Source organism: Protopterus annectens, chromosome 7.part0, assembly GCF_019279795.1.
Source record: "Protopterus annectens isolate FY-2018-M chromosome 7.part0, PAN1.0, whole genome shotgun sequence".
Taxonomy (NCBI): Eukaryota; Metazoa; Chordata; order Ceratodontiformes; family Protopteridae; genus Protopterus; species Protopterus annectens.
This window is the reverse complement of record NC_056739.1, coordinates 954054116-954075689: the sequence shown is the minus strand read 5'-3', so window position 1 is coordinate 954075689 and position 21574 is coordinate 954054116.

Genomic DNA, 21574 nt, shown 5'->3' with positions numbered 1-21574 from the left:
AGTATATTAAGCTGCTTGTTTTTTTCGAAATGTTTAAATACTAGAATTCAAACTATTTGTTTGATATTAATTTTAAGAAAGTTTAAAAAATATTAGAAGTGACATCGGTAGAGGGAATGCTGTCAGTTATTTTCCTTCTTTCCAGGGTTTCAAGCTTTAAAAAATGAAGGTATCCTCATGAGTATTCTATCGTATTTATTCATATTTTCATTTAATTCATAAAGTTTTTTCATAGTGCACATAAGGCTCTACCAAAATTGTGATTGTACCCTAGATTTTTGGGTTTTATTATAAGTTAACATATCCAGAAATTTGTGGTGGTCTCACAGTTCCAAATTATGATTGCTATTTTATTGCTAAGATCCATATACTAAAAGACATGCCTTCACTTCCACTTCTCTTTGACTTAACCAGATCAAGGTGGAATTAAGTAAAGAAATACAACAGATCCACATATCCAACCTTCGTTTAGCCCTAATTCACTTGGTATCTTGGTTTCATAAGTTGTGTTTTTTTTTTATTTAATGTATTTTTGTTATGATGTCTTAACTGTACTCCTAATTGTCTTTTGAATAACAATGTAATTTAACATGATAATGTTCCCCTTTTAGTCATTGTTTTCAGTTGCTAATTTTATTAATTTCCCAAATATTTCAGAAAGGCATTGTTTCGGTAAGTGCTTTTTTTATTGCCAGTACTACAACATTAGATATAATTTATTTGAACTTATGTAGGTCATACTGAACAAATAAGAACATTTTGAATTAATAAACAAATTTCACATATTACAATCCTTCGTTCATTTTTTTTTTCTTTTAGTTTAACTCTTTCTATTAATAAAATGTAATATCAGTTAACTGGAGCTGCTCAGAGTTTGGTGACTTTAGCCAGAGATCTGGAGTGCGTCTGAACTGAAATCCAAGGCATCCACTGCAAACAGCTGAAAAATAAGTATATTTAAAGCATGTATTGCACTTTGTTAACCATATTTATTTGAATTGCTGCTTCATTTTTGCTGATTGTGTCTGCATTTTTTCTACACTTTGAAATTCGGTACTACTGCCTTACATAGCATTGGCTAGATCCAGACTTGCTTAATCTAGGCTGTTTAGTATCACTGTGCTCTAAACCTGCCATCTCACATTAAGAGGGCTTGTCTGCACCCTTGTGGCTGAAGTGTATAGCTAAGGTTACATCTGAGTAGGGGATCGCTGGAGAAAGGCTCAGTTTGGGGCTTTCCCATTGGTAGTTTGTCTTAAAACTGTTGGATTTCACCTGTATTTAAGCCTTGTGTCTGCGAGGGTTTACTCTCAGTCACCTGGAGCTGCTCAGAGTTTGGTGACTTTAGCCAGAATCAAAGCCTATATTGCACTTTGTTAACTGTATTTATTTGGATTTCTGCTTCATTTTTACTGATTGTGTCTGGATTTTTTTATACAGTTTAAAACTCTGTACTACTGCCTTAGGTAGCATAGCCTAGATTCAGGCTTGCTGAATCTAGACTGCTTGGTATCACTGTGCTCTAAACCAGCCATCTTATATTAAGAGGGCCTCCCAGCACCCTTGTGGCAGAAGTGTTTAGCTCAGGTTTCATCTGAGTTAGGAATGCTGGAGAAAGGCTCAGTGTGGGGCTTTCCCATTGGTAGTTTGTCTTAAAACCATTGAATTTCACCTGTATTTAAGCCTTGCATTTGTGTGTAGCTCTGCATTGGACAATGGGGTTTAGCATGGCCCTGTACAGACACAAACACCTGTAAACTTAAATTTTCCTTAGACGTCTGCCAGTAGAACCCTCCCAAATCCCCTATTGCTCTGCATGCAACTCAACTGCACACTTTGCAGCACCGCCGCAGCTCTTCATCCTAAACCGCTAACAGAATAAGCCCCTCTGTTATTCCTACATCATAAAATGATCCTAAGTACCCCATTCCCCAACAGTACTACAGTATAAACCTGCCATTATGGATGGTCACTTTCCCATCATTTCTCCAGCCAGCCTGATTGACTTGGGCATCCTGAGGCAATGTAGTAATTGCCTCATGTATACTGACAACCACTTAGTCCTGAAACAAACTAATACCTTATGTGAGAGATGTAATTACACTATCAATTTGGAAGCAATTCTCTTGCCTAACAAAAAAACAAGACATCAAACAGGTGATCAGCTCATGCACTTTACCTGTCACACAAGTTCAGAACACAACACATCAACCCACATATGCGGAGGTACTCACTAAAAGCCTGTCAAAAGATCAGAGACCTGTCAAGGGAAAATTATCTGCACACACATCAACATGCATAGAAACCACTTCACATGACAACAGACATATCAGTGTCTTACCAAGTAAGACCCTAAGGCAAAATACCTCAAAACCTAATGTCTTGGTCATAGAAGACTCCATAGTCAGACACACAGATGTCCCCCTCACCAGATTGGACAAAGGAGAAGGTCGCTGTCAGCTGCCTATTGGGTGCCAGGATCTGTCAGATCATGCATGCACTCAGGTCAGTCAACAACAAGTGCTGTTATGACTCTGACATAGTCCATGTGGGGGAGAATGACTTGAGATGTACCTCCCTGAACTATATGAAGAGAGACATGACTGAACTCTTAGATTATATGTCCCAAGCAGGTATGACCTTAGCCCTAAGAAGCATTCTACCTTCACCCAGGATGTTGCCACAATATAAATAACAATTGGCTTAACTTCTGGTGTCATCCCAGGGGGATCCAGCATTTGGCTACCTGGGAAGACATGGTCGACAGGCCATGCTGCTTTGCCAGAGATGGTCTGCAGCTGTCTCTCCTAGGCTTTTGGATACTGTCTACTGTGCTTCCCTCCCCTATAGTGCCTTTCTTAGGCAATGTCAAAACAACAAGATTTCTGACATAGCAAAGTCCACTGGAGACAAACTGAATGTTCTGCTAATTAATGCTAGGAGTCTAAACATGAAACTGCACTCCCTGGAAGCACTCCTCCCTTTGGAAGATGGTGATGTCTGTGCAGTCACTGAAACATGGTTCAGTGCAACAGAGAGCACCCCAGCTGTGCAAGGCTACAATGCTTTCCAACACATTAAGACCTCAGAATGAACATGAAAGAACCAAAGGTAGAGGTGTATCCATCTTCATTAAAGCCATGTACACCTCCAGATTGGTCAAACAGTATGACTTTCTCAAACTACTCCATGCCCAATTAACAATGGGCAAAACACTCTGCCACATCGTTGCTAGCTATATGTCCCCCTGCAGAACCAAGAGATGTACAATGTCTACCTGGACTTACTGGAGTCACTCACCATACAGCCCAACACCATAGACATGGGAGATTTCAATTATCCTTCCATCAATTGGGTAACATACATGAGCACAAATATGCTTACCCAGAGTTTCTTGGATTTTGTCAATGGAAATGTTCTGGAACAGATAGTCTGCACCCCCACAAGAGATTCTAATGTCTTTGAAATAGCACTCACTAACATGGGTGGTCACTGCATTGCCCCCTATGTGATACCCTCCCTGGTAAGACTGTACCATAAATCAGTCTCATTCGAAGTAACTATTGGACCCCCACACTCCCAAAGAAGCAAAAAAAAAAACTAAGGAACTTCTCCAAAGCAAACTACAGCCTATTAAGTGTTGGTATACAAAGTTTTATACCCTTTGCAATCACAGGCAATAATAACACCTATGAAGAGATGTACACAAATGCCCTGTATAATCATCTTAGCAACTGTACAGACTCTGCTCTACCAGATCGGATTAAAACCAGGCCCTCCCGAAAAAACAAGCCATCTAGGTGGACATCTAGTATAAACAGATTGTATAACAAAAGGAAGAAACTGATCTCCAAGAACAAGAACAAGAGACAACTGCCTCTGAAAGGAAGAATTCCCTCCACAGATTGAACAAGCAAATCCAAAGTCTTGTGAAATCCTCTAAAGCTAATTATGAAGCTAAAATAGCATCCCTATCCAAGGACAATCATATAACATTGTTTAACTACGTCCAAAATCTAAAAGGAATGCCCAGCTATGTGGCAAACTGGTAGTAGATTGTACCACTCACACTATACTGGAGGAAATTACCAACCTGCTAGCTGACAGATTTGGTGCAAACTTTACCTCCATATCCCCCCTATCCCCACCAGCCATGCCCCAAAGCATACCTGACACCAGGTCTCTACCTAGTATCTCTACATATCAATCCAATTGCCATTCTCTTTAACCATAGCCTGAGAACTGGCCTTGTACCAGAAGAATGTAGAACAGCAACAGTAATCCCCTTGAATAAAGGAGGGCCATCAACTGACCTTGGGAACTATTTGGAATCTATTTCTTGGAAGTCCAGGCTAAGGTAAATGGCCTCTGGTTTACTAAGTTCTCTGATAATTGTAAACTAATTGCAATGATTGAGTCCCCAGTGATGTTAACATATTACAGGAGGGGGCTAACACAAACAAATTACTGGTGCCAAAATCACGATCTAAAACTAAATGAAAAAGTGCACTATTATTCCATTTGGCAAAGTGGAATTCCCCACTAATTGCAATATTGACAGCACCCCCTGTAAGTTCAAACCCAGTGGTGTGAGATCTGGAAACATAGGTCGACAGCAATCTGAACTTTGACAACCAGGTTTCCACTGTGGTAAGGAAAGCCTTCTACATTGTGTATCTCATAGTTAAAGGCATCACACACAGGTCTAAGGATGTTATAACCTTGCTTTACTTGACCCTAATCAGACCATTAATACAGTACAATGCTCCCTTCTGCATGTATCTCACCAGATACCTGCAGAAACTGGAGAGACCACAGAGGTTTCTCACTAAGACAATACATGGCCTCCAAACCTTGACCTATTTGAATAGACTGAAAGGCCTGTCACTGTACTCTGTATCATATAGGTTACTGAGAGGTGAATTGTGCCTGGCATACAGGGCAGTCTCTGACCCCAACCTGATGGAAATGCTGCACATCCACAAATCAAAATGCACTAAAGTCACTTGCTCTACGGATCTCAACCTTGCCAGAGACATTAACAGAACATGCTAGAGAGACAGGTTTGTCTCCCAGAGATTGCTGCTGCTCTGGAATAAACTTCCAATTCATATGAAGCAGAGCTCATCAATGACCCTATTCAAGTGCAAACTGGACAAATAGGTGACTGCAAATTCACCCCGGGGGTGGCACCCATGTCCCTCATGGACAGGGGTAGTCAGTGCCGATCTGTAAAGTACTTTCATCTAACCAAGGACAATTGAGGCAACCCAGGATTAACATGGCTAGGTTTATAAAGGCTCTAGAGCTGCTTGCCTAGTAACCTCCTATGAGCCTATGAATTTATAATCTGTATAGTTTATTTTAAAGGCCATAACCTCTGTCATTTTGTTGAGATGTTTATTCTGCATAAATATCCAGTTAAGATTAGAAATTTTTTATGACAGACATCTTTGCAAGGTCTTTCTTTTGTAAAATTAATTTACATAAATTTTGCAATGTTTTAGAATGCATATTTTACTCATACAAAGTTATATTCCTTTCTTTCTGAAACAAACTTTTTAAAAAAAACTTGCTAATACCCTCCATATTTTTGGAATTGTTAGATGGTATGCCATTTATGTGATTTCCTATATGCCAAATTAAAATATCATCTTTCTTAATTTAGACTGATTACATTATATTGTTAGCTGTTTTAATGCAGCATTTGATCAAGTGACCCGTCCTGTAGCTACTGTCTTACAATGATGTGGCTTTTTGATGATGAAATGTCTGTTGTCAACTATTTGACCTCATTTTGAAAAAGTTTAATTACTTTGAAAGTTTTGGACATACTCAACAGGGGATTCTCAAACTTGAAAATGACATTGACAGTGATGTTAAACATTTTCTAGCCATTTATGATTGATTCAGATTGCCTTTGGAACAAAATTACACTTATTCCTGTTTTTACAATGTTTGTATTATGTCATGTATGTGATATTATTTGGTATTATATTGTGGTGCAAAAAGACTATCCCCGGGATTCATGAAGCTTGCGCCAGGCGCATGCATAGCGTAGGCGTTATAACACCAAATATGGCCACCGAGCGATTCAGGTACGATCCAATTCCACGTGCACTACCGGCGTACGCCAGATCTGCGCAGCCCCCGGCGTAGGTATGCTAATCACCCCATGTGCAGTGTCGCACCATGCAAATGAAGGCATATAGCGATTCATGAAGTGGTGCAGGCGTAGCGTAAGCCCACGGAAATGTAAACCAAAAAACACGGTTTACATTTTCCCAAACAGAACATCGGAGCTATGGAAGAGGGCCAGACCCAGGTATCACAACGTTAACATATGCCAATGGCGAAATACACAGCCAATGGCATAAGAAAAGATGCACAACACGTAAATAACAACATTTAATGTCATGTCCACAGTAACGCACAGCACAACCGCAGGGCATGTGTGCGGAAGCTGTAACATAAAGAAATAATATAAAAATGTCATAAAATCGCAACGTAATAGAAATCAGGTTTACAGCATAATACACAATGGTAGGCATGGAACACCACAACCAAGGTGCAAGGGTTGCTAAGGGCTTGCGATAGTGTTTGGCGCGGTAACTATGAATTAGTAGTCAATGCCATGCAAATGAGGCAGATAATACTGAATCGCAAATGTCCCGCCGGATGAAGGTTGTACCATACGGCGCAGCGGTATAACACCGAGGAGTGGCTCAGAGGAGATACATGACATCAGCAGAGGGGTGTGCCACCGTAGCAGTAAGCACATTGGAGCATTGCAAATCTGGCCTGTCCGTTGCTAAGCAAAGCTGCAGGACAGGGGTGGGGAGGAATCGTTTAGCTGAGAGCACACATGGTGGCCAAAAGCGCATGTGTACGAGGATGAAAACGTGCCCAAAACCCAGTAATCGGACGCACGCGCCGCAAACAATAGCAGAAACAGGAAGGTCAGGGGAAGAAAAGAAGGAAATGCGGAAGTAGGGTAATTGGAGTACTAATGAGCAATCAACACCAATCAACCCACGAAGGCCAATCGACGGCAGCTGACAAGTCTGCTTGCAGAAACCTGCAAAACAGGATAGGGGAGGCATTTGAATGCAAAGAAAGGAGGGGAGGTATTGGATTGCAAAGATAGGAGACCTGACACAGCAGAGCAAAGCAAACCGACAGCAGACCGGCAGTAGCACACATAACGCAAGATACGCCAGGTCCAGGAAAGTACAAATGAAAGTAGGCTGCAGGATGCACGCCAGAAAATGGTAGGTGCAACGCGCAGAAATGTAAAGGGAAGGTCAAGAGGTAATCCACGGCAGGCAAATGTAATTCAACACCAAAGGCACCACAATAGTAGTTCCGGCAGTAAAACACATAAGATAACCTGTAGCTACGATCGTACATACACACCCTATGACATCATCGGTGTTCACAGCACAATAGTATAAAGTGTGAAAGCACCCAACACACACCTGTGTATTCCCAAACACCGCAGCATAGGTGTAAACACACGGGAACTTGTAAAATGTACATGTTGGGAGCTGCCATAGCTGTGATTCATCAGCATGTGTTAGAGACTGACGGTGTTGTGGAGGATGATGCCGACAACCACCGCAGGCCTCGGAGGAGAAGGAGAGTGTTCAGACCAAGGGTAACCTACCAGGGGCTACATGACCTGGAGATAGTAGAGCGTTACAGGGTGGACAGGGACATCTTACAGCAAATAGTGGAGCTGTGCCAGCCACGCCTGAGAACCAGAAACAACAGAGGGGAACCCATCCCAGTGGACACGAAGGTATGTGTAAGCCTGCGAATACTGGCCACAGGTACCTTTCAAAGGCCAACTGGAGATATAATGGGTATCTCACAGGCATCAGCATCCAGGGTACTACACCAGTTCCTGGATGCCATGTTACCACATGCCAATGAGCAGATATACTTCCCCAGAACTCAGGAGGAGTTGGCCAGCAATATGCGCCACTTCCACCGTGTGGCACAATACCCGGAGGTACTGGGTGCGATAGACTGCACGCACATACAAATCAAGTCACCACCCGGTGAGCAGGGTAGGCGCTACATAAACCGCAAGGGATTCCACTCCATCAACTGCCAGGTCGTGTGCAATGCCCAGGGCATTATCATGGATGTGTGTGCTGGCAGCCCTGGAAGCTACCATGACTCCCATATCTGGCATGCCTCACAGCTGTATCAGGTATTTGTCAGGGGGGACATCCCACATGGCCATCTCGTGGGGATGCTGGCTATGCACTGGAGCCGTGGATGATGACTCCCATCAGAAATGCACACACACCCATGCAAGAACGCCATAATGAGGCACACGCACAAACCAGAATCATCATAGAGCGTGTGTTCGGGATGCTGAAATCACGGTTCCGGTGCTTGGATACATCTGGTGGAGCCTTGCAGTACTCTCCAGGCACGTGTGCCCACATCGTCATAGTATGTGCCATGCTACATAATATGATCCTGCGGAAGCAGCTGCAGCAGGGACAAAATGGTGAAGGCCCTCATAGCCCACCGCAATTGCCAAGGCCATTACAGGCACAGAGGGATTCAGACCATGAACACACTGTGCCAGCCCCAGTAGGCAGATGGAGGCGTGCCCAATATGCCTACGCCTTGGCAAAGAGGGAACGTATAGCACATACTCTGACAGTGTAGGCCCCTATGGACTGACACCTCTCCACCTGCACACACAGTAAAATGGATGGCACACAAACATGACCACCTGTAAATTGTAATGTATAGGTGGCCCAATGTGTGACTCCTACATAGGCAGCCCTCAAACATTGTAAACACAACAGCCAGTGGAACACGGAATGCCAACACCTGAACAGTACATGAGTCTTACAGCATATGGTGGTGCTGTGTGCCTGTCACGTTCCCCGCCATATATATATATATATATATATATATATATATATATATATATATATATATATATATATATATATATATATATATATATGTACACATATGCATATATATAATACAGATAGAAAGGGCAATAGAGGGATATATGGTGATATAGATGGATTCAGCGATATCTGCAAATATAATAGATAGTTCAACGACATTCATAACATCTTGGAGGTACAAATAAATAGGATACCGCCAACCATGGAATGTGTAACATACCGACATGCGTAACCACGAGGCTGAAAGACCGATAGAACACAGTACCGGAACAGTACATCCGCGAGTAATAGTATGATGATATGAAGGGACAGTTAGTCACCGCTGCCGGTGTCGCGGTCCACGTAGGTACTGTGTTCAACTGTGTCTGTGAGTGCCGTAGTCTGTGTAAGTGTGCATTGAGGGTGCCGTGTGCATCTCTGTGTGACTGTAATGTGTGTGTGTGTCCGCAACATGTGTTTGTTAGTGCCAAGTCAGAGGCAGATCAGTATGGTAGGTGTGGGTATAGCTAGCCGTAGGCATACGGTTACTACCTGTCCCACAGTAGGAGGGACAGCCCCACCCTGGGCAGGTGTGTCCTGACATAAAACAGTACAAAGGGCAAATGTCCGAGATGGTAGGACATAAATATGTCCCATATATAATGTAACAGTCGTATTTAATAGTTATGCCTGTATGTAAGAAACTTAAATGTTACATGCAATATGATAAGTAGCCAAAGTCACACAACAATAGGTATGTAGTGAGGATAAAAGTATGTGCTACCTGTGTACTGACCGTGGCTACGTGTTGGCCTGTAAACACCGCTTTGTGTCCCGCAAGTGTCCAACAATGACCATATGAAAAGGTGGCAACCCATGGCAAACAGGCTCTTTTAACAACACAACCACAATGACTGCAAATATCTGGGACAGAAATACAAGGGATAGCTGTCACTTACACATATCCCCTGATATATCGCTGCAATTACGGAGGTATACAAGTAGCAAGCTCACCTGCAGACGATATAGAAACCAATTAACAATGGCCCAACGTACAATCCCGTAACATAAGTCTACTAACTGTTAGCTCTCTAATTAGGGACGGAGCCCACACACATATATACAGATTATGTAGAAATGCAAGGCCCACAAACCTGTATATGTTACGTACAACCACCGACATCCCCCACACTAGAAACTAAAGCAATACAGACTGTAATAGCAGCACAAACATCCAGTCAGTCAATTACATCTGCAGAACCCTCAACATACCGTGTGAGAGACACAATTAAAGGCGTCATGCAAAATTGCAGGCGTTGTATAATGGAACAAACAGCCATGTTACAGGTTTTGATTGCAATACTCCGTTATCAGACGTTGGGATGACAGGTACACCCACATGTTGAACCAAATACTCTACCTGTCACACACAATCCACGGGGGACATGAATCCAAACTATACTTGTCTCCATGCATAGCAGTTGCAGTTACACATAACAAAACACAATACAGACCGTCTCCCCGAAGGTAGGGCAAATAGGCAACGCCCAAGTGGAGAATCCAATTATACCCCACTGTCGCCACGTAATTGGCGAATGGAGTAGCTGCACAGCTGATATGCAAGTAATTAGTCACTCAGGAACACCAATTGGCGGGATGAATCCACATGTTTCAGGTATCGACGTATATAAGGATGACTTGCCAGACATTCAAACCGTATGCTCATACCGAATAACAGTTGAAACACTGTGAGAGAGATAGAAACGAAATGCCGTAACGACAACAAGGTATGTAGAACGCCCGATATGTAAGGTTATGTATAGCATGATCTGTATTAATTAGTTTTACTGTATGTATAGCCTGGTTTGCATTAATTAAACGTGTCCGCAATGCATAAAGTGGGGAAAGGTATTTATGTAGTGATGTCTTGCTGAGCATACTAACGCTTGTAGAAACTGTGCGTCCAGCAGTGGGACACAAGGTACACAGCACAGACACCACAAGGGATGCTACATGAGGGCATTAAACAGAACAATGCCATACAACCCGCCGTCAGTGGTAGGGTATGTCCAACAAGGACGTGCCATAGCAGGGGATAGTATATGTTGATATACTGTCACAGCACGCATGTGTATGGGCATATAACGTTAATGACATATGTAAGGTGGTCCCGCTGTGCAAGTATGCTTTGCATTATGGGATACTATGTGAAATATGTGTAATGTATAGTATTATAGGTAGATATGACAGATATTCTACACAGCATAACAGGCATATCATGCATACCACAGGTATCGTCTATTGGTATGTACAATAACAGGATACATATGGCCTGTAGGTATGGGACATAGTAATAGCATGATAGCTAATCTAAATGGAAGGGCTACCAAGTAACCATGCACAAAGGACATGTAATAGCTGCACAGGTGCATAGTGGGGTACTATGCAGTCTGGCAAGTCCATGTGTAAGCACAACTACAGTGTTCACACTAGTGGCACCTCTCCAGGGTAGTGTCCTGTGAACAGCAGAGCCAGGTGTCACCTGCACCTCTGCACAGTACAGCCACTGCAGTGATCCCAGGCCTACATGTGTCTCCCAACCACCAAGGGAGGTATCACATGAACAGTGCTACTGAGTGTCCCTGCGTGATGTACATAGGACTTATGTTCCACAGCATGGTGAGTGTCCGGTTTGGGAATGTAACCCAGAAGCACATCCCACTCATTGTGGCGTGTGTGCACATATCCATGAGCATGTTGCTCACAGTGGCCTCTGCTTATGTCGCGTATGAGGAGTATATCCATCAATAATGTTGTGGACATGGGCCCTGTCTGATCAGCAGAGGTCACCCCTGAGTATGTAGTATGCAAATGTGTACAGATGTGGTGTCCGTAGTGCAGCCGCATATTTAAACTGTTGGAGCTCAGTAAACGTCATGGCGTGTTAATGTTGTGGCATGTAAAGCTGTAGCTGTTGTGTAAGGTACACCCTAAATGGGGTGGTGTACCCTTGAATGTGTGTAGATGTCTTGAGTTCAGAGGTACAATGGGTGCCTATGTACCAGCTACACACCCAGTACAGATAGGTGTGGCCACGTGAAGGATATCCACGCCACAGTGGCAATACGGTAACCACAGGAGTGGGTGCGACATATGTGTGTACTGCAAACATGTACAATGTGATATGTATGTAGGGGACTACCATCCATGTGATAGTCAGTGGGTGAATGGTGTAATGCAAAGGTGATGTGCATGCACCTTGTGTCATGCAGCTTGATGCCATGATAGTCATATTATGTATCTGTCACAGCGACACCCATATGGTTGGAGTCAGTATCAGCTGGTGGAGCAATCATGGCGCTTGGTATGTAGGGGTTTGAAAGCTACGCAGGAAAGTCCCTGTGCTAGCCTGTTCCACAGGGAAGCATATACTGAACATGAGGGGCCCTATGACTGAGGACCGTGGTATGCCAAATGTACCTGACATGTAGTAGGTACTATGGTATGCTGGCCTCACTGTGTGTCCTGTCCATGAGCCACATAGCATAACATCCTGAGACACAGGGTACGATGTGCAGGTGGATGTGTATGTTGTCAATACCAGAATGGGGAATGGTGCTGAAAGGCAATGAGAGGACAATGTAGGATGTGTGGACTCCCGCACCATCAGCAACTGCCCTGGTAACTGTATGAAAGGAGCCCACCATGTGTAGGGGCCATGCTCTGGCCTTAACAAGCCCAACCTGGGTGGCAGCGAAGGATGGAACCCAACAATGTCTCTGTGAATGACGTCCTTGATGATGTGCCCCATAGCCATGCAGAACAGTCCAGTCAGGTGTGTAGGACTATAGTCCCACTCGTGCAATGTGGTGCCACCTGTGTGTAGTGTGATAAATGCTGCTGTGTGCCATTCAGGGGCTACAATGTCTGAAACAAGGCTATTACTGAATATGGTGGCCTAGTGGGGAGACATGTAATTCAGAGGTTGGTGGACATCACAGCCTGGGACGTTGGAAGGTGACATGGGGCCAGTGTCCCAGGACATATAGAGTGTAGGTCAGTACTGTGTAGGTGTGACCACAGGGACACCACAATGTTCATGTATGGATTGCGGCCCTGTAGTGAGTGAGAGGGTGTAATGTCAGCATTGAATCCATCCTCCAGCATGTTGCCAACAACACCTGGGTCTGCAATGTTCCTGAGTGACTGTTGTATGTGACAGCAGATGTGGGTGTTGCCATCGAATACTGACATACCACCATAATGCCTGGTGGTACACCCGGAATGTGTGGCAGTCATGTTTACGTAGCTAGTCTTGGAGTATTTGATGAGGGACCCTGTGACACCACCACGGCTGACCAGTGAGCCACCCACACATGGGAATGTACACCACTGTGCAACAGCCTACACCTGTTGTTGTACATCATATGTCCATGGAACATGACCACCAGAGTGGCGTCTGTTATCTGGTGTGTACCATCATGGCTCTGTGTGGAATAGCATGATCCATGCAGTTGTGTACATGCTAATGAAGTGCACTGGGGTATGTGTCAGCATTTGTATGTGCATTGTCCATCTGCACGGGTGTCATGATGTTAACAACCGCTGTCAGCAGACGTCTGTAGTAGGTGTTGTAGTACACATGTACTGTGTATGCTGTGATGGGTGTGTTGCCGGGATGTGGCTAACAAGGTTGGTTAGCATATGTTCAGAATCCACCAATGAGGGGATAACCCCAGGTGTGTAACACCAGTCACATGGTGGTAGTGTTCATGCCAAGGGTAATGTAGGTCTTGGAGGTGGTGTGTATGGGTTGATCCAGCAGAGCGGAGGGTATGACTCATGGATGTGTCGGTACATGAGTGGCTATCCCAGTGAAGTGTGGGGTAGTGTCAGTCACACATCAGTAGTAGCTGTCTGAGGCCCACTGTCCACTATACCAACATAGAAGGTATGTTACCCGTGGGGTATGATGTTGACTCTGTCGCTTGTTACAATGTGTATAGCGGTCCCGGACACAGTTAGTTGCACGTGGAGCACCTCTGATGCATTGTGCTAAGTAACTTGCCAGGATGTGTGCAAAACATAGTGGGATATGGGAACCCCTCAGCTGTGGGTGTGCCGGTCCAGGTATGTGCCTGAAAGGTATGGTCTGTCTATAACCTGTCATTGCAGGTGTGCTCTGCAGAGCCTAGAGGCAGGTCCCAGTCACTGCAGAGATGTTTGAGTGGTGCATTATAAGGTGTGCCTTGCCTGCGTGCGTCACAGAGGAAGATGCAAGCATTGTGTCACATGACCCCATGTCGTGCCTGCCAGTTACCGCCCTGCCGGTGACAGTTATTGGAAACTGTGCAAGACAGGCAGTATAGAAGCAGCAAGAGCCTTACATGTGAGCTGTACTCCCAGGGCTGACAGGTGCAAGTCATCTGTGCCACAGCATTGTGTTTGACCAGGACAGTCATAGCGGACAGATACCACATGCCTGTGGAATGACAATAGGAGCATAGGCAACTGTTGAAGTGACACAGTCGGTCATTGTACAGTGGTATCGTGTCCGGATGAATGCAAAATGCTCCCCAGGGCTAGGCCCACACCCTCAGGGCTATAAGACTGGTGAGCTATTGCATGTCCCTGCACACGTAGTCTGTGAAGTGGCATCACAGGGCAGTCACACTAACATGGAGAATGACAGTCATATCGTACCTGGTGAGGTGTGGCATGGGTGCATAGGTTATGTTGCAGAAGCAGTTACCCGACAGCAAGATGTAAGCGACTAACGCCTTGTGTAGCCTGCTGTGTGGAACTGCAGTGTGACTCCCTACAGAGTCAGCTATGACTGGTGTGTTGTGAATGTTATAACTCACTATTGGCTGTATGTGATGGGCACACATGAGTCTGTGGGCTATAAGCTGGTGATGTTGTCTTCCATGATGGGGCTACCTCTGGTGACTACAGTGAGTATGGAGACGTACTGCACAAGTTGTCCTCGTAGGTGTGGCCAGTGGTGTAGATCATGTGAGACTATGTGATGGGTGGGGTGTGTTGCGAATGTTACACATCCCCAAATGACTGTCAGGTGCAGTCAGGGTTGGTGACAGCATTACCCCAGCCATAGCTGTCAACCTCCTGTCCCCAAACTGAGGAACATTAGCCCTCATACTGTGTGACAAATGGGCAAAACGTGGAACACTTACAACTGGCTTACTAACAGCGTCAACTAGGAAGGGCATATGATGGCTAAAATAGGCTGGTCTTACATATAAAAAAGATATTCCAATGAATTAATATGATTCCCATCTATTTAGCCATGGCTAGCAGGTAAACTATTTACAACAATGAATGTGTGACAGACCCTTCCAATGTGGAACCTTGAGGAACATGCACCTTTTAGAACCCCAAATGAGGTACGTTCCTCGTAATGAGGTACACCTGAGAGCTATGCCCCCAGCACGGCTGCAGAAGTGCATCCCCCACAGGCTGTAGTGCCGTATGTTGGGAGGTGAGCATTGAATGTGTACATGAGACAATTGCTCTATTGCCACATGTACGACATATCCCTCATATAGACAGGCAGTAGCACTGGTACGTGACAGTTGGACATGCCTGTATATACAACCATGTCCCACAGGATATGTGCGTTACATGTGTACAACAGCTGTCGTACCTTAAGCAAGCTGGGAAGTGTAGGACAGCCAGTGTACCTGTGGGAAATGGTGTGGAATGGGCGCTATAGTAATCAGTAGCTCATGACATGCTCACAAGTTCTGAACAAGTGCCTAGCATGACCATACAATACAGATAGGGTGTTGGATAATATCAACCCACAAGTGGTGATGACAGTCATTTAGGGTGGCACCGCACTATAACCCTGCTGAGTATGGTGTGCATGTCCATGAACCATTAGCACTGTAGATGTTAGCAGTACAGATGTACAAGACAGCACGGATATTTGATTACAAATACCTTTGCATGTCACAGGAGTGTTCCACCAGTGGCCTGTTGACAGACTCACAACTACAAAAGGTGCAAGAGTGACATGTGCACAGCACACCAGTGCCAGCTACAGTAGAACAGGGTTAATGTGTTGTACCCCACCCTCATTGTAGCCCATACCACACAGACAAATGTTAGGCATCTGTGTATGTAAGGCTGTGAATGGCCATGACCTATCAGTATAGCTGTGTCAGTGTTGTGAACAACATACAGAATGGGCTGTGTGGGTGAGGTGTGTGACATATGTGCACAGTCTGATGGATGATACCAGCAGTGTCACCGCTAGGTGAACATCCCTGTACCCATAAACTACTACCTAGGCTGTGGTCAACATTATGGACACTGTGTAAGGGATGGTGCTGTGCAGTGCACCCCGACATGGTGACGTCTCCAGGCCCCTTAGGTAGTCATATGAGGTACCCATGTCATGTCAGGGTGCCATCCATGAGCACGGAGATCACTGGACAGGCATATACAGCACTGTGGTGACCAATATTGGATCACATACCACCTGTAAGGGGTAATGGCTATGCATGGATGTGCGATACCAGCCTTCACAATCCACACCTCCACTATGCAGCATGCTGTCTACCTTGCAGAAGGACATTTGCTACACCATGATGATGGACATGCTACATGTCCATATCCTGATCTATATGACATATGTCATGGACAGCCACCGTCCTAATACTAGGATCGCCACAGGCTGGACAGATCCCTGTGCCATATATGTGACATACTCCCGCCATACCATGCAACCCTGTCCATCAAAGCTGCACATGTCATCCCAGTCATACATGGTGTGATGGCCGCATGGTAGATGTACTATCAACTGACTGGATCAGTAATGTGGCACTGATGCACCTTGCGGTGGCACAATGGCTGTCTGTTACAGCTTGGAAACCGTGCCCGCACATGCTATGGTTGATAACCATCCCTGCGAATGTCGTCTGACTAGCCATTGTCCCATGTCTATCACATGTGCAATACAGGCGATCCGTGGCAGGATGTTGAACAGTTGTACAGTGCTGTGTAGATGTATATGGCAAAACACATGCATGTACAGGTGTCCATGCATATGTGTGCATTGTCACTGCTCAAGTCCATTACGGCTGTGTCTGTGTTGATATGTGACATATACACAGCATCCAGGTCAACAGTAGTACCGTGGACACATCGAGGCATGTGCAGATAGGTAAGAACACAAGTGCAGGCAAATAGACATGCCCACAGCAAGACAGCATTTACATGGAGTATGAACACTGTAATGAGGTGACACACATATATGGTGATGATATCCAATGCATAATGGGTGTGACATGTGTGACACAAACACGTCAGTCGTGTCAGTGTCATGATGCTTTGCAAAGATAACTGTGCAGATGTAGTAGATGTCATAGAAATGTATGTGCAGCAGTATCTCTGTACATCTCTGAAACTGTGACCTGTCACCATCATTATGTCTTACAGATAATGCCCGGTACACGCCTCCCAGCATACACCCGCCAGGAGGATGATGTCCTCATCCCACAGCTCCATGACAACTATGACTTGTTGTTCAGCCATGTGCCACAGCATGCCCAGCAGCGGGATGACCTGTGGCAGGATCTACGCAGGAGGGTGAACGATGTGGGTGGCCATAACCGCACCTACCAGCAGGTGCGCAGACACTGCATGGACCTGATACGACATGCAAAACAGCGTGCCACTGCAATCGCCAGGGAACAAGGTGGAACAGGTGGTGGGCCACCAACCCAGCCCCCACTCACACACACCGAGGAGCTACTGGCCAGTCTGGGGACACCCAGGAACAGCATCCAGAAACACTAGCTGCCATCGTGGAGGTGGGTGTCTCCCAACCAATGAGCCTGGAGTTGCCTGGTAAGTCAGTACTGCACATATGGCTATTATATCCCATGTAGTTGCATGTGTCACTGTACATTATGTAAAGTAACAACATATGCAAGGTATGTGGACACACATGCTGCATACTACAGTATGCTACGTTGTGTATGCACACATGTGCATACTATATGCTATTACACAGGTGAATGTGTTCACATGCACAGTGCAACCTGTGGCTGTCATACAGTCATGGATAATGTTCATACTGGTGTGTCACCCCTATACAGGTACCTCTGGCGTGCCGCACAGACATGGGTCCATTGCAGGTGAGACTGTCATCAGTATCAGGCATGTTACAGTGTAGATCTATTTGCCATGTGGCCAGTTAACACTTGCACACCTGATGTTTGTTCCAGTCACGATATGCAGGTCGCACCACCCTTCATTCACACACGCCACCCATGTGCAATATATACAAACGTAATGATACACCGACTTGAAACCACAGTACTTGTCATTGCAACATGTGTGGTCAGCTGTGCATACAACGGTGGAGGTGTTCTACAATGGAGGCATATGTAGTATGCATTGGAACAACATGTGTGGTACGCACACAGTACCACACAGTGAGCTGTGATATGGGCAGCCCACAGGTGTCACCATTGTGTCATATGCCCCTGCATTGGGTGCACACATTGTGATGTGCCACCTGACATGTCCCAGACATGTAGTGTTCTGTCTGCAATATTGTCACACTATCGCATGACCTATACCCCACATACCAAACATACAACCCGTTGTCTGCATAGCCCTGTGGATTGTGACATATCTGACATCTATGGGTGTATGTCATATGGGACAACACAGACATGTGGAAAAGATGCCCATCACACACAATTGGCCAACACATGTGCACACATGGCCATGGGGATGGCCAGAGACATGTAGCCACACAGTACTTGGGATGTGTATACACCCTGTTGCACATTGTCCACACATGGTCCAATTATAGCCTTAGTTGACCGATTATACAGTTGATGTGGTACACTGGACAACCTAAAAGCCTGTGCACAGCTACTGGAGGTGTCACTGAAGTCTACCATATACGATCTGTTGAACATCACGACTGTGTTGCAGTTATGGCTATGCAATGTGTACATATTATGCATTCTACAGCAACATAGATGCCTCATGTTGCCATGCAATGGCACAGTGTCTGTACTTCACACTGTATAGCAATGTAGATGGCTCACACTACCCTCCCATGCTCATGCACATTTGCTAAACATGCATTCTATCTGTAGGGCATACACACAACACTGCAATGTGAAGCCCATTATGATGCTGTACATGTGTCAGGACACCATTGTGTCAAACATGTATGCATGTTAATGCACATGTCAGCAGATTACATGTCAAGGTCACGTCAGCCATGTGTACTGTTATCCTGTTCTGGGCCACATGGTGTATCACGGAGATGCATGCATACTACCATGATTGTGTGAACTGCATGGCTACTGATATGACACCTGCTTGCTGTAGTGTGCACCCCAGGGAGGTATGCTTACTAACACTATTAATGTCTGAGCTGCATGCCCTCTGCTGTATCGCAGGCATGCTGCATGCCATCTGACAAATCACATGCATGGTGTGTCTGTGTGTGTCTGTGTTTGTGTGTGTGTGTCTGTGTTTGTGTGTGTGTGTGTGTGTGTGTGTCTGTGTGTGTGTGTGTGTCTGTGTGTGTGTGTGTGTGTGTGTGTGTGTGTGTGTCTGTGTGTGTGTGTCTGTGTGTGTCTGTGTGTCTGTGTGTGTGTCTGTGTGTGTGTCTGTGTGTGTGTCTGTGTCTATTGTACTTTACAGTATTTCTTTGCATTCACAGGTGATGTAGGTGCGTTACCCTCCTGCGGTCCATCTGATGTTAGTGTCCCCACAGATACTAGCGGTGATGAACACATGCATGAGGTACAGGCAGGGTTGTCAGGGGCTGAATCTGTGCCAATGGTTACCATCCCAGCTATGTCCCACTCTTCCCCGCACACAGTTCAGCTGCCAACACATACCGCATCACCAGTGGCCATAGAGGAAGGACAGTCAGCATCTGTTAGCGTGGAACAGGAACGTGTGGTGGCTACAGAAGGTGTGTCTACACACCATGGTGTCAGTGTAATGACTGCAGATGTGCCACACAGGCATGTGGCCGGTGCTGCTCGTAGGAGGACCTCTGGCAGACATGCACCTGCAGGACAGAGCGCAGCAGCTGGTATCACCAGACGCATGTTCCAGACTGTAATGGCGGCACAGGCACGTGCTGAATGGCAGAACAGAGAAGGGCAGAGGCTGCAGAGGGCTGCTATCCATACCCTAAATGACAACATCCAGGCATTGGCAAATGCTCAACAGCAGATTGCTAATGTTCTGGATAGGCGATTAGGTGAAATGGTCAGAATCCTTGACCGAGGCATGGCAATCCGCGAGCGGGAGCTGTCTGTGCTGGAACACCTGGTAGGAGTGAGGCGTAGGCCACGTGGACGTAGGCCAGCAACACCACCTAGTGTAGGTCGACGTGAGCGTGCCACCTCACATGCCCGCTCCCATAGTGCCGGTAGCAGTAGCAGTGCAGCTGGTGCTGCGCTGTCAACACCAGGACACAGCAGGCCACGTGGACGTGGCCCTGGATGGTCTCAGCAGGGACACGGTTCCAGCGGACATGTGTCGGACAGTAGCCACTCTGTACCTCCACCTGGTAGTGCCCGTGCAACCCCAGGCAGGCACAGGTCACGTGGCCGTGGACGGACACAGTGAGCTGTACAACCTGCTCTGTACAATCTGGGGCTGTCAATTATAGCCATGTAGGCATAACAAATGGCAGAACTGTGTACACACATACACGCACACAGCAAACACAACTGTAGGGCTCCACAACATCCACATGCATTCTGCACAGACATGTCCAGTCAACTCACCGGCCCTTACACACACACATGATGTTATCCATTGGTGCAGCCTATGCCCCTGGCAAACATATCACCCTGTGCATATGATGAAGCCTGTGCCGCATCCCTGTCATCCACACCATCGGTGCAGGGTTATGCACAAATATTCTGATGCACAGGGTGAACAGCATAGTGAGAGGTGTATGTAATATTACCTGTGTATGCATAGTGAGGGATGTGTATGTTGCAGTGTTTGTGTGTGAATACTGAGAGAAGTGTATGTGACATAGGTTGTGTACTGTCGACATGCACCAGTCATACCATGTAGTGCAGGTGCAGCATGCATTGTGATGTGTTCACGGTATGTGTCTCGGTTACATCTGTAGCACCATGTTGGTTGTGATACCCTGGTTCCCTCCTATGGTGTACTTGCATGTGCCTACAGGTAGCAGTGTTTGCAGTCCCCCACGTGTAACTGTGGATTACTCACAGGCACGTCTGGCAATATCAGCATGCTACATGTACCCTCAACCTGACTGTTGGACACACCAACATGACACAGATGTCCGCACATATACTGCACCTGACGCATGTGGTCGGTGCCACAGGCTACACTGGACAGAGACGTGACATACATAGCAGGACACATTACAGGTATGGTGACATGGTGCAGGGGTTGTACACAGCGGCCTGGCCAATGATGATGTGAGGTGTCACTTGGTAGCTGGAGGCCACACTGTGCAGCAGTAGGACCCTGTAACAGTACGGGAACATGGCCGCATTCACGGGGTGTACACCACTATAACGCACACCCCATAGTGTGCAGGTGGGGACCCTTGCCTGTGTGGTCATCACCCTCACAGTACTATGCACCCACAC